Source organism: Miscanthus floridulus, chromosome 6, assembly GCF_019320115.1.
Source record: "Miscanthus floridulus cultivar M001 chromosome 6, ASM1932011v1, whole genome shotgun sequence".
NCBI classification, from domain to species: Eukaryota; Viridiplantae; Streptophyta; class Magnoliopsida; order Poales; family Poaceae; genus Miscanthus; species Miscanthus floridulus.
This window is the reverse complement of record NC_089585.1, coordinates 143,958,586-143,972,136: the sequence shown is the minus strand read 5'-3', so window position 1 is coordinate 143,972,136 and position 13,551 is coordinate 143,958,586. Positions and strand designations below refer to the sequence as shown.

Below are 13,551 nucleotides of genomic sequence, written 5' to 3'. Positions count from 1 at the left end.
CTCCATGGCTTTCAGTTCAGGCTCCAAGGTTGCCAAGGAATTTCTCGTAGACTGGATATGAGAATGAAGATCTTTAATCTCCAGCTTTTTCAAAGATCTATCCTTCTGCAGAGCGGTCCTCGAGGATGTATTTTTGGTTGCCCTTCTCACCATAGCAAAATGGTCATCAAGATGGGCTGCAGATTCCAGGGGAGCCTTGAGAGCAGAGGGGATATCTTGATCAATGAGTTCAAGGAGGTCTTTTATCTGGTCTGCATCCTGAACCAGACTGATGGTATCCTTGTTTAGCAGAATGATCACCTCTTTTAGCCGAGCCTGATTTTCCAGCGATAAGGTTTGATGGGAAGTGATCTCTTCACCTTTCTCAATGATGTAGTCCTCAATTGAGAAGGAGTAGCTGGTGGTCGGTTTAGTGATGTTCTTCTAAGGAAAAGAAAAGAAAGAAGGTGTTAGCCGATTGGGTAATTTTGCTAAAATACAGTGTGAGACAAGGCATTACCTGTTGGGCTGATTGATCATCAAGATGGATTATACCCTGGCTTGCTGGAGAACTTGATTGAAGGTTCAGAAGAGGCAGGTCTGGGGCTTGATCAGGAGAAGTTTCCCTTGCCAGTTCATCTAAGATTTCATCTATTTTTAGTGAAGTAAATGATAATGAGCATAAGAGAATAGATGTTATTAAAAAGAAAGAAAAAGAGAATTGGTTGAACAATGCTACCTATAGTCTCATCGGGTTTATGAACCTTTGAACCTTCGGCTTCATGAGTCTCTGAAATTTCGCTATCATGAATTTCTTCATCTTCAGTAGAAACTTCAGGGGTTGGTTCTGCAGGCGCTGAGGTATTGCCCAGTGTGGGGATTTCGACTTGTGGCTGCAATGAAAGCAATAAATATAGAGGTGGTCAGGTTTACTGCTAAATGAGGTTGTTAACCTGATAAGAAAATAAAAGATTCATGCCTTAGGAGGTAATCTGGCTTTCTTGGTCCTTGGTTTCTTGGGTAAGAGAAAATTGTCAGATGTTTTCCTTTTGCTTTTTCCTCTTGAGGATGCAGCAGCTGAAGTAGCAGGAGTTTTCATGAGTGCCTTTAAAGGTGCTGAATCCAAAGTTACAGGAGCTTTCATGAATTCCTTTAAGTTTGGAGCGTCAAACCCCAGAGCAGGCTTGGGACCAGCCGAATAGTACTGGATTGCTTTGGCTGGGGGAGTAAACTCAAGATCCTGTGCATAACCAGATTTTAAAATAAGAAGTGGATTCAGGATGCAAGAAATGATGAGCATAATGAAATTACCTCGCTATCAGAAGCAAAGTCAGGTTGCAAGTTTTTGCATAAAGAATGAACTGACATATTGAAGATATGAGCATGCCATTCTTGCCACCAAGAGATGAAGAAGGGATGAGCAACATCTATTAGCCCAAATGGGGATGGTTCATATGTTGGCAATTCCCATCCTAATTCAAAGATCTTCTTGGCTTCCATTCTTTCTGTTATTACTTCCCTTGACTTTATGATTGTTGAGAAGAGGAATCTTGGAGGCAGTTGGCCGCATCCTAATTGTCTGGCCACCATATTTGGATAGTAGAATTCATAGGTGGACTGCACTAACCTCCCATGATGAAATTCGGCTGGCAGAGTGCAAGGTTTGATAAAGGAGTTGAAAATCTCTGTGGATTCTTGGCCTGAACAACCAGTTTCATAGCTAAACTTGCAGGGCAAAGTCAGATCTTCATTTTCTCTGTAAGGAAACCAGAGCACATTGCCGAATCCTTTGAAAAATAGCTTGAAGAAGTGACCGATGTCTAAGTCAATGTTTATGGATGATGCTGCTTCCCCATAAGTCTGACAAGCCTTGACCTTTGCTGTGTTGCCTTCAGCATAGTTGACTGAAGGAAAACTTAGATTGGAGAGGCTCACAGAGGTTATCTGATGCATATATAGTTGAAGCCACATTTGAATTAGCCACCAGGGACCATTCACACAAGAGATTTCTCCACCTTGGCGCATCTGGAGAGTAATCTGATGCATCAGATGATAAGCAGACCCTAAGAGATATTTGCCTAGTGGAATCTGAGTGCCTGCAGCTAAGTCTTCAGCCATTACCATATGATTCAGGGTCGGTTCATTGGATTTTCCACAGAAGATGAATCTGCATAGCCACATATTCATGAAGGCTTTCAACTCTTTGTCAGAGACGGCGCCAGATGCATTCATGTAGTTCTGAATATGTTTGACCCATCCACATCCAGAGCTGACGGCTCTTTGATTACTTTTGCTCTTGTACTTGTAAGGATATACTGGCAATGACACATTCAAGCCAGTCATCATGAATACATCGGCTAGAGTGATGGTCATAATACCATGACCAAAGATAAAGGCATTGATAGCGTCAGACCAAAAGTGAGAAGCTGCTATCAGAAGGGAATCATTCCTGGGTGTCTCTGCTAAAGATAACTCCAGACAATGACTGATGTCTTGACTCTCCCAGTGGCTGCTGCTTTTCTCCAGCATTCTCCTGTACCAGTTACGCCATCCGGTGATTGGGGGAAATGGCCAATTCTTGAACGTGTTTGGCCATCGGTTTGATGAGGTAACCCCAGACTTGAAAGGAATTCTTTGGGTTTCCTTCTCAATAATTTCAGAAGCGTCAGGATTTCCCATTGGGCCGAGGAAATAGGAGTCGGGATTGGCAGCATAGGGGATCAAAATCTGGCTCTTGTATTCCTTTAGAAGATGATTGAAATCAGAGGGGAGTAAATCAAAAAGGGAGCGGGAGAATAAGATGAAAGTTGCCGAATATAAGTAAAGTTTACCTCTGGGATTTCATCCTGGGTCGCCATTGAAGATTTGAAGGAGGTCCGAGGTTGCGCTGAAAGCTTGAGTTTTGGGGCAGCGGCTGCGGTTTTGAACGGTGATGACCTAGGGGGATGAAAGAGCTTGTGGTCAATTTCAGAATAAAACAACTTTTATCCCGAAATTGAGGGGGCATGTGTTAACACTGGATTTTGGTCGATTCTGGAAGATGACATGTAGACCCACATGCGGGAAGAAGGGTATTCGGCAAACAAAGCAAGCGGTCGGCTAAATGCATTGCGGTCGGTTATTCCAGAAAGCGGTGATTCCATTCGGGAAAGACAGAAGATGGCAGGCAAGGCCGATCGAAAAGGTGAAAGTTGTAATAGTAAAGGACTCTAAAAGTTTAGGGTAAGGAATCGCGAGTTTCCAAGTTTATTTAAAGGTTCCTTTGTAAATCGTAGTCCTCTAGGACTCGTGTTTTGTCCAGGGTATAAATATTGACCCTCGACCAATGTAATAGGGGTTCACAACCAAAATCAATACAACCGGCCCCGTGCCAACTTTCGAGTCCTTTTGTCGTGTCGTCGAGTTCTTCGAGAGGAGTCATCGATCCGTCGACCTCCGTAAGTTCCGACAACCTTGTTATCATGTCTAGTATCATGCGGTGGATTTAGACGTGATGCAAGCAGTCTTGTTTGTTTTCAATGATCGTGCGGCGGATCTTTGCTTGACAATCAAGAAGTCTTTGCTTATGCTTTGCTTATGAGTAAATACCGTGCGGCAGGCGTTTGTTCAATACGCTTAGTGAAAGCAAGATAGTTATCGGCTCTATTAGATATGGCAAATCTAAATAGATTCATTAAGTTATCCAGTGTTGCATGTTTTAAATATTTTATATATTTGTAACACACTTCTGCCCGATCTAGATCAATATTGTTCGGCCCTCTCTTATGGTTTTATTCGCGCTTCAATGATCATTATTTTCGTATTACCTTCGCAAATAGATAATACGCTCGTAATGGCTGAGTTATTTTGATCTAGATTGTCACATGTCGTGGGTTCGTGTATTTTAATTACGTTTAAGCTTTGACGAAACTAGGTGTCGTGCGGCAGATGCAGGTTTTAGATTAGTTTGAATGTATTTATTTGCACGTTCCTGCTTCATGGACCCCAACTCGGCTAGATTGCCGAGCTTGGTTATGCATTAACTCATAATTAATTTCACTTGTTCAAACATGTCTTCCCATGCACGTATATTCGGCAATCAGATCTCCACGTGCATTTATCTTATCATTAGCTGAACGGTTTATGAACTCATTGGCAGACAGCTCTCTATAGCTGTATGTCGTTGTAAGTGGCTTCAGGGCCGTATATGTGGAACTGTCTGGTATTACCCGACATGTTCCGGTTTGACATTTAATTATTTTGTCCCTTGTTAGTTTTTCAGGTCAAACTGACTGGCACGCTTCCGGATAACGAAGCACCCGGGAACCCGATTGAAGCTACGCTTTTCAGCTTGCTGTGTGTGAGGCACAGTGTTACATTTTGTGTCAACACTACTTTAGTGCAACTTGTTTTTCATAGAGCTTTGGCTAGTCATATCTTTTTCTTTGGAGTGTCACACTGATGCAATAGTAAATTTACTATTCAAGTAATTTATAGGATTTTCATGCAAGGATTAGTTGATTTCATTTGTTTTCATACTTTTGTAGATATGGAGGATCGGAGCTAGATGTCTCTTCGCAACCGTGCATGTGCTCAGTACTTAAATGGTCTAAAATTATTCATAAGAGCTACAGAGGCGGATATGTTGAATCGACACAAGACAACTATGTGGTGTCCATGCATTGATTGTGAGAATAAGAAGTAGTTCTCGAGTTCATTAACACTCCATGCCCACCTGATCCTCCGAGGATTCATGGATCACTACAGATGTTGGAACAAGCATGGAGAAGGAGTTAATGATCAAGACTTGCAAGCTGGTTGTATGGACCAAGGATTCTCTGGTGACCTACGTCAGGATGATGGAACTCATGGTGCTGGTCAGGACAATGAGGAAGGACCCTTTTGCATCCCGAATCTCACCGATGACAAGCTAGTAGATATCAGTGCCAATTATGCCCAGAAGTTACAGGACCTTGAGGAGATGGTGCGTGATGCCATGGGCTTTGATGAGTACACTGAGGCGGAGATGAAGAAGCTGAAGAGGTTGATGGCAGACATGAGGACTCCTCTCCATCAGAGCTGCAAGGCAAAGTATTCAAAGTTGTTTGCTACTCTCACGCTTCTCCAGTTGAAGGCGACATATCATTGGACTGATCGGAGCTTCGATGCATTGCTACATCGATTAGAGGACATGTTGCCTGAGGGGAATGAGTTACCCAAGACCACATATGAGGCCAAGCAGATTGTTTGCCCTATGGGATTGGAGGTTGAGAAAATCGATGCCTGCAAGAATGACTGTATACTGTACCATGGTAAAGAAAACGAAAAACTAACCGAATGCCCCGAGTGTGGAGTCTCTCGATACAAACGAAGAAATGACGGGGGTGATGAGGACAAGAGGCATGGAGCTCCTTGGAAGGTGGTATGGTACTTCCCTATAATCCCTCGCCTGAAGCGTTTGTTTGCAACTGCCAAGGACGCGCAGTTGTTGAGTTGGCACAAGGAGGGACGCAAGAATGATGGTTACCTACGGCATCCAGTAGATGCTATTCAGTGGCGCGTCATCGACTCCAAGTATGCATCTTTTAAAGATGAGCCAAGAAACATTCGCTTTGCACTAAGCACAGATGGCATGAACCCGTTCGGTAATAGGAGCAGCTCGCACAGTGTCTGGCCTGTGTTGTTATCGATCTACAACATTCCATCGTGGCTGTGTAACAGGAGGAAATACATGATGATGCCACTTTTGATCTCGGGTCCGCATCAGCCAGGGAATGACATCGACGTGTATCTGAGGCTGGTTGTCGATGAGCTCAAGACGCTCTGGTCAGACGGTGTCAAGGTATATGATGGGTTCAAGAGAGAGTCATTCAAGTTGCATGCAATGGTGTTAACTAGCATCACCGATGTTCCGGGACATCATTGCTTGTCTGGGCAGTCCAAAGGAGAGAAAGATTACTTTCAGTGCTTAGATGATACCGAGAGTCTTTGGCTGAACAACTCGAAGAAGAGGGTGTACATAAGACATTGCCGTTTATTTAGCCGATCCCATCCTTACCGGCTCATGAAACGCCAGTTTGATGGCACAATTGAGAAGGGATCTACTCTGAGGCATTTCACTGGGCACGATGTCTATGACCAGGTAAAGGATGTCAATGTTACGTTGGGGAAGAAAAAAAAGAGTGCCCTTGGAAAGAGAAAGCGCAAGGAGGAAGAAGTCACTGATAAGAGGTGGAAGAAGAAGTCCATTCTATGGGAGCTACCCTATTGGAAAGACTTAGCAGTTCGCCACAGCATCGATGTCATGCATGTGACAAAGAATGTTTGTGGGAGCTTACTTGGAACACTCTTGAACACCAAGGGGAAAAGCAAGGACCATGCAAATGCACGAGTGAGTTTGAATAGGTTGGGTACAAGGATGAACCATTCGTACTTGCAGCTCAGGTTTCACAAGTCTTTTATGTGCTCGACACGCAAAACAAGAAACGCCTTGTAGTTCTCCCCGGTAAAAAACGGGTTGTCGGAGTTGAAGATGCTGTGGAGGAGGAAGAGTACAATCAATTTGATGAAGTCCCTCCTTTTGGTGATTGGACCCTCCCTATGATTCTCGAGAGTGAGGAAACTTCATACTTACGACATGGTCATGTAGAAGAGGCCACCGTTGCAAAAGGCCACCGAAATTGGCAAGTACGCAAGAGAAAGTAATGCTTATCTATTGAAGGTACGCAAGAGATATTACAGTGTTAGGTTCTCAAAAAAGTAATGCTTATCTAAACTAGTCACTTGCACCAAAATATGTATGTTGGATAATTCACAAAAAAGGTGTTTGATTGTACTGGCATGCTTGCACTGCTATAGGTGCTTTGCAAATGCTGAGGAAACTCCATACTTGCAAATGGCTATTTGTGGTGCTTTGCATATCGAGGTTCAGTGCTCTCCTTTTAGTAGAGCAGAGGTAGAAACACTGTTCTTTTTTACATCTAAGCATAATGTTTGCAATATTATTCATAAATATTTATTGGTGTAATTAGCAGGTATGTAAGATCCTTCAGTATATTGAGGCTTACCAGGAAGAACACAAGCTTGGTCCAATGCCAATCATCCTTTGTGGGTTTATAGAGGCGTCCTCAAGGATGGCCAGGTGCTTGCTTGCTTGCTTTTCACCAATCGTTCTATTTTGTTTGGGTCAGAAACCAGCAGGCCCAAATTCAGTCCCCAAGTCCCCGCAGCCCCGCATCTCTCCCGTGCGCCGCCGCATCTCTCGGCGCGCCTCTCCCATGCGCCACCGCCTCTCCCGCCCTCGACTCTCCCATTCACGAGTAAGACGCAAGAGGACGCGCAGGGTAGCCACAGTGGCTTTGCCGGCGGCGGGAAGAGTTGGGCCTCCTCCTTGGTCATTTCAAGTTCCACATCAAAATGGTAAGCTATCACCACCCACAGTCATTTCAAGTGTTTAGCATATTTCTAGCATCTAAATTTGGTCTTCTGCAATTTGCTAAACCACATCTTTCTCGAATTTGATTGATAGGTGTCTTCCATGGATTCTTCATCAAGTGGTGACGACGAAGCGGGGACACAAACTGTTTCTGAGGAAGTAGAATCACCCGTTGATGATGAGCAGCAGCAGTCTGTGCCTAAGCCTATGCGTCGACCCCAAAAACCAAAGACAGCATCTAAGTGGCCTACTGACATGATCGAGGTCACAGAGATACATCCAGATGGGAAGCCAATTGAGGTGAAACAACAACAAAGATTGCGATTGCTTGCTCATTTGATTGCTAGACAACAGCTATCCTTAGTTATGCCATCATTCAAAAACCTTACTGATGAGAGGAAATGGGAATTGTTTAATAAACATGTCATGCCCTACTTGAAGTTCCCAGATACAATGAAGACTGAGGGGCTTAAGTATATAATGAAGGTGATATCTAAGAGTTGGAGAACCCACAAAAACAGGCTAGTGACCGATTTTATCGAGAAAAACCTCAGTCCCTTTCAGAAGCACCCCTACATTCAACCTGAAGATTGGGCAGAATTTGAGGTATTGAAGAAGTCCCCAGAAGAAATAGTGAAAAGTGAGAAATACAAAATGCTTCGGCAACAAAATGTGCACAACCATTGTCTGGGCTCTGTAGGGTATGATGGGAAAGAGAAAAAGTGGGAGGTGGAGGATGCAGAGTTAGTCAAGAAAGGCATCCCTAACCCATGGGATGACTACCCTGAAGGCCGCCCTATGAGGTTTCTGCGAGCAAGGAGTAAGCTTGAGGTATCAGAAGATAAAGCTGAGATCATCTGGAAACAGGATTCAACACAAAAAATCTCTGAAGACATTAAAGAGAAGCAATCAGCCGCAGAATCTTCAGGCATCACTTGGGTCAGGGAGAATGATGTGCTAACTGCATGTTTGGGCCCTGAACAGCCAGGCCGCGTGCGCGCTGTTTCAAGTTACACTGGCTGGAAGCATGGTTGGCCTGGGTGTTCTGGCATGTATAGAAAAAGAAAGAGGTCTGGTGCAGTAGATGTGGATGTGGAAGTGATAGCAGCTCAAGTTAGACAAGAAGTTACAGCTCAAGTCACACAAGAAGTGACGGCTAAGGTCACGAAAGAGGTTACCAGCAAGGTCACACAGGATGTCATGTCCTATCTTGTAGACAAAGGCTTGTTGGTAAGACCACCACCTTCTAGGACCCCTAGTCCTGCCTACAGACGAAGGAGCAGTTGTGCCTCTACCTCCAACGCTGTTCCAAATGACTTGGAGTTGGGGCCCAATTCAGTTGCTCCAGATACTATTGATCTTCTTGAAGAGCCAACCCAATGTTCCTTGGTAGTGAACCTTGGAAACTATCGACCTATGGTTGCAGAGGGTCGGGTGTTCCCAAAGGAGTTTGTGCTAGAATCAGTCCAAATAGATTATGATTATGCAATAGTCCAAGTGGAATGTGTACATCAGGGTTATGAGGATTATGTGCTGCAGCTGCCCCCTAATGATGATATCAAAACACTTAGAGAAGCTCTACTATAGAGGATACAGTGGAGAAGGGATTGGATTCTAGTGAAACAAACACATGAGACCCAGCCAACCCAATCTCAACCAGATGAGACCACAAAGAGTGCCAAGAGTGTTTCGAAGGGCACTAATGCTATTATTTCTACAAAGCTACTTTATGGAGCCAATTCAACTCCTTCAAATCATCAATCTCCGGCCACATCTGATGCAACAAAGAGTGTGCCAAAGGAGCATAATACAGCCAACCCTTCAAAAAATCCAAACAGCACAAAGAAGGAGTGCACTAAGCTGCCCACGCAGCCAAAAGTGGGAACTGAGGCTGTTGGAAGCGGTGCAAGGCCACCCAAGCAACCCAAAGGGGCTAGTAAGGCTGCTGGAGAGAGTGAAAAGGCAGCCATAAATAAAAAGTTGGCTAGTAAGGCTGTTGGACAGAGTCTAAAACAACCATAGCAGCAAAAATGGATTGATAAGTACAAATGTGGCCACCCATTTCTCCTAGCAATGGACCTCAAGGCGGTAGGACCTGGATGTACTGCTCTTCATGCTCATTACATGAAAGATTGCGTCAACAATAAGCATGGGATAGTGGTTAGGTTCAGGGGTATTTATATGCTGAACTCATCAAATTTCAAAGTCAGGCTTGAGATACAATTTTCTGTATGACCTCTTCCAATTTGGGGCATTGGATGCCTCTCTTCTTCAATGCTGGATATTGTAAGTACCTCCAAACAAATCTGTGTTCTTTACTTTTGTTACCCCATGGTAGAAGAACAGAAATAAGGTCATAGCTGATAGTAGTTCTCCTTACATTTAAAGTAACCATCTAATAAATAAATCATCCACCTATGTCATTATGAAAACTATCTATATCATACCTACATTTGTATCTAGCCATCTCCATATAGAGTATTTGGTAACTAAAATGTATAACAATCAGGCAAAGATAGAAGGTATATATATATATAATGTACTATGAGCAGAACATTTTCTATTAGTTATGTGCCCCTAACTTTATCCATGAATTTCTCTCAAGAAATTACTAGGCTGCACAAGAGCTCAGATTGGTGGAATTTGATTCCACCGTGTTTGGATCATATTTTGTCTAAAGAGGTACTCCATATTCTCAAAAGAAATAACCGAATAAGCGAGAAAAGAGAGGATGTGAAATTTAGTTTCAGGGCTTTTTTGGTACATATGTAAGGGCATAGTATTTGAGCTATAGCTTTTGAACATGTCAGCTTTTCTGTTCCGATGGTATATCTCCCCTGCTGCTGCTGCACGCTACACGCCATCCAGGCATAGATTGGGCTTGGGCATGATAGGTTTTTTTTCTCACCCATTGTAGTATTTCTATTTCTAAGGTTGAGTGTGAGCATGCCAAAAGTTTCAAGTTTTTCCATGTGTTGTATGACCAGAGATCCTACATAACTGATAAACATGAATAAAAGATATGCTCTTTCAACTCAACCTTTGCGTTGCTCTGTTAACTTCATGTTGAATTTGGTTTGGTTCACTGACTGTATTTTGATTATTGTCTGAGTGACCACCTGACATCAGTTTTTTGCCGAATTTTGTTCCACACTATTAATCTCCAGTTAACAGCTAAACTGGTTGGCTTCAGCATAGACAAACCAATTACCTTTAACACATAGTAGTTCAGGGACAATTGGTAGTGGCAGAGTTAAAGTAGATTGTTTGTAGGTGGGTTTAACTGTTCTGGCAAACAAAATAACTATGTTGGCCAGCAGCTTTTATCCGGTTACTGATACTATTACTTTGGTCCTTTACAGAACCTACTAGGTCTTGTTTATACAGTTCTGTTTTGATAGCTGCTATTGTGCCTTTGTTTATTGCCAGTTGCTATTTTTGCAGAACCGCTTTTGAACATGTCAGCTTTTGAACATGTCAACTTTTGAACATGTTTAGAGTGCTTCTAGAATAAAACTAAACATAAACATCAATTTTGTGCTTGGTTTACCTTGCATGAGTTGAGGTACAGAGTACAGACGTTAAACTTCAATTTTCATGCTCTGCATCATGTGTATTCTAGCTGACCCAGATAAAATGCAATTAAGCTGGTTGAAGTAGCTGACCCAGATACATATGCTTGCAGTTCATCGGCTGTTCTATACTCATTTTCTCTAGGCATATCCCTTTTGGTTTATGTACTCATGTTGTTTACATGTTCTTTCTTATTTTTAGATCACTGGTTGTGGAAGCTAAGGCTAAGTACATTCATGTGGGCTTTCTAGATCCACAAGTGATGTCACTGGACAACATAACATTTGATAGAGACAAAGTTCTACAGTATGTACAAAAAGCCTTCACCAAGTATACCAAGAATGACTACATAATGTTTGCCTACAACTCTGGTGGCTTAGCTGGTGATCATTGGATCATCGTGGTAATAATTCAAAAGTGGAATAAGGTCATATACCTTGATTCCAACAGATCTGAAAACCATGATTTTAGCGTGCTAAAACTGTTGATTGACGAGTGAGTTGTTTGCTTACCTACTATTGACTTGTTTCATAAGTGCCAATATCATTGAACCAACATAATGAGCCATATATATGTGTGTGTTGTACTCTTACATGTAGGGCTTTTGCAAGACACACAAACAAGCTGAAAGACAGACCACACCCATTGAAACACGCTTTTAAATATGCGGTAAGTGCTTCCAAAAATAAAAGTCAATATTGTGCCTCTAGTATATTAAGTACTGTGTTCAACTTCCATTTTCAAATTATTGTGTTCTATATATATTTGTCACAGTGCCTTCAACAATCTTCTGCTAAGTCATCTGGCTGGTATGCTGCACACCACTTGTTTTTAGCTATGAGAAAGACAAACTTGGAATACTCTGAGGTATTCATATCTAAACTTTGGATGTGCAAATATAATGGCCCATGGTTGTTTGAGTGTGTGTGACTATGTCATGTCCTAGTATAGTTTTTAGCCCATGGTACTTGTTCTGCTACCTGTCTTTTTCTATCTCAAGAGAAGAGAAAAGGTGGAGGCTTTATTTGTATTGCTACCTGTCTTTTCATTTTGGGGAGTGATCTGATGAGGGTGGAGGAGCATGTGCCAGCTCTGTGCTTTTGCAGCTGAACCTCCTTATGCTCCAGGTAGTTTAGTGATTGGATTAGGAGCATGCAGCTAGCTAATAGATTATTTTCTCTGATTGTTTATTTGTTTCCTAGCACTCGGATATAGTGTGGCCATTGTCGCAGTGGCCAGTTTGTGTTTCAATTTGAGTATCATTATTCGGTAATAGTGGCACTAGCCGATTGCTCATAGTCTTGATGAAAAAGTTTGTGTGGCCTCAGCATTCTATCTTCAAATCAGTCTCAAGGAAACAGTCCTGCGTGTCCAGAAAAAAGTCTTAAGTAACAGTTGTATTTCAAACCTTAATGCGATTTCACTATATTTGTAGGCTATTCCCTTGATGTAGAAGAAAACTCTGCAGTTTCTTTTCGGTGGAAACATGCACAGTACTACTTTAGTCATAAGCTTGAATGCTCGATGCTTTACGCTGCCTATATATTTTACTCAGTGATAGACATAGGCACAACACCATCTGCTTGCTAATGAATTTCCACATCTGCGGATGTTCCTATGTCCCTTGATTGTTTGCATCAAGCTTAGCAACTGTGATTTTTTACATTGATTGTCTATATTGTCCTGTACATTGTACTATACCATGTTTTCTTTTTTTACCAAAGTTCTATCTTGACACAGGAATTTGAAGTGTTGACGACGCCCATCGATATGCTCATGATTAGAGAAAAGCTAGCTAGGTTCTTAGTGGAACAAGTCATCAAGAAGAAAGGAGAGTTCTATCATGACTAGTGATGTGTGTTTGCCATTATCAGTGTGAGTCCAGTGATGTAGTGTGTGAGTAAATAAATTAAGCCCAATGTTTAGATGGATTTTGAACAAGTTGTGATGGATTTTGAACAAGTTGTGAACATTTGATATAAATGTGAATCTGTTGAACTTGATGTCTATCTCGTGTGAACATGTTACATATTGATGACTTATATATATATATTATATATATATATTATATATATATATATATATATTTGTTCTGTGAACGATGTGGGGTTCTGATGAGCAATGTGTACATTTGTTATATGCTATCAGTGACACATTAGACAGACATGAGTCACTAATATCAAATTATCAGTGACGCAAATTAGTGACGCATATTCTTAGTATGTGTCACTCATATATCCTTATTCGTGACGTGTGTTACCACAACGTGTCGCTGATATAGACTTATTAGTGACGTGGGTTCCCACAGCATGTCGCTAATATGGATTTATCAGTGACGCGTGTTCCCGTTTTCAGTGACGCGTATTCTGAATAAGCGTCACTCTATTTCCTTATCAGTGACGTGTCTTACAGTTATCGGTGACGCATGTTCGCGTTATCAGTGACTCGTGTTCTAAATATGCGTCACGGATAGTTTCCTATCAGTGACGCATTTTTACGCGTCACTAATGTGCCCTTATCACAGACGCAAGAATAGTGACGCGTGTTTTACGCGTCACTGATGACCCTCTACACACGTCACTGAT

At 42.2% G+C, this 13,551-nt stretch overlaps 1 long non-coding RNA gene and 1 pseudogene across 1 annotated transcript; one reads left to right on the top strand and one right to left on the bottom strand.

Moving 5' to 3' along the window:
- Positions 1–201: 201 nt before the first annotated feature.
- LOC136460047 (uncharacterized) lies at positions 202–865 on the bottom strand. Its single transcript, XR_010760315.1, has 3 exons — positions 719–865; positions 500–630; positions 202–423 (listed from the first exon to the last, which is right to left on the bottom strand). It is a non-coding gene; the product is annotated as an uncharacterized lncRNA (long non-coding RNA).
- Positions 866–4,711: 3,846 nt separating this feature from the next.
- Positions 4,712–12,817, top strand: LOC136461418 (uncharacterized; annotated as a pseudogene).
- Positions 12,818–13,551: the final 734 nt, after the last annotated feature.